This window comes from Blennius ocellaris (genome assembly GCF_963422515.1).
Source record: "Blennius ocellaris genome assembly, chromosome: 2".
Classification (NCBI taxonomy): domain Eukaryota; kingdom Metazoa; phylum Chordata; class Actinopteri; order Blenniiformes; family Blenniidae; genus Blennius; species Blennius ocellaris.
In genome coordinates this window covers 32586458-32587560 of record NC_137651.1, presented here as the reverse complement: position 1 = coordinate 32587560, position 1103 = coordinate 32586458, and positions in this window count along the sequence as shown.

Genomic DNA, 1103 nt, shown 5'->3' with positions numbered 1-1103 from the left:
ACTCAGGTCAGCGCTATCATGGCGGAGAACGTGTCACTGATCCAATGAAAGCAAGGGGTTGGTGAGGGTGGGGGGTGGGGGGTGGGGGGTGACCTTCTTCTAAAATGCACAGACTAATTTGAAGGGGAAAGGCGGCCCCTGGGGCCGTCTCATTGTTTTACTTGTTTAATTTTTCGGCAGCAATTATTGATATAATATTTTGATGGGAGAGCTGAAGAAAGAGAAGCCATTAACAGGGACCGAAGAGGGAAGGTGCCCCCCCCCCAACACTTCTCCTCTCCTGCATTTTGCCTGCTTGTCACTCTGCGAGGAGAGTCAGGCTATTTGCATTGGCTGTCACAACAGTGTGAGGAACAAGTTGCAGCCGTCTTGCTGGCTCAGTCCTCATCACGCTTACTGGTTAATGGGGACTGTCAAGTACAAGAAAGATAGATGCCCCTCCTCCCTCTTCTTCCCCTGACCCTCCTTTTGGAAGAAAAAGGGAATGCAAATAGAAACATTTAGCATAATTGCATGAGGAAGTGATAGATGTTCCCTATGGCATTTTGGCTTTGGGTCTGGTTTTTGGAGTTAATCTGCTGAGGTGACCCGTGTCTGGAGTGACGAGGAGCTGAGTACCGGAACAAAATGGATGACAAAGGTCGCAAAAGGTAAAGATCACCTTGATCTGCAGCAGAGCTGTGATCCGTTGTTTCCCAGCTGAAAGGCCACAGACAGCTAAACAGACTGCTTCACTTCAATGAGAGAAACAAACTGTTCCTACAGCACTGATGAGAAGCATCATCATCATCATCATCATCATCATCATCATCATCATCATCATCGCCCCCTGTGGAGGGACGGATTCTTCTACTCTGGCCTCAGACCTGGACCAGGCCCTGGAGATGGACCTGGAGCTGAACCCATGTCTGGGCCTGAAGCTGGACCTGAAGCTGGACCTGGAGCTGGACCTGGAGCTGGGCTCTGAGCTGGGCCTTGAACTGGACCTGGAGCTGGACCCATGACTGGGCCTGGAGCTAGGCCCTTGCGACTGCTTGGAGCTGTGTGTTTGTTAAAAAAAACTGATCCACCAGCAGATGTTAAAAATCAGGTCGCAGTCCAGT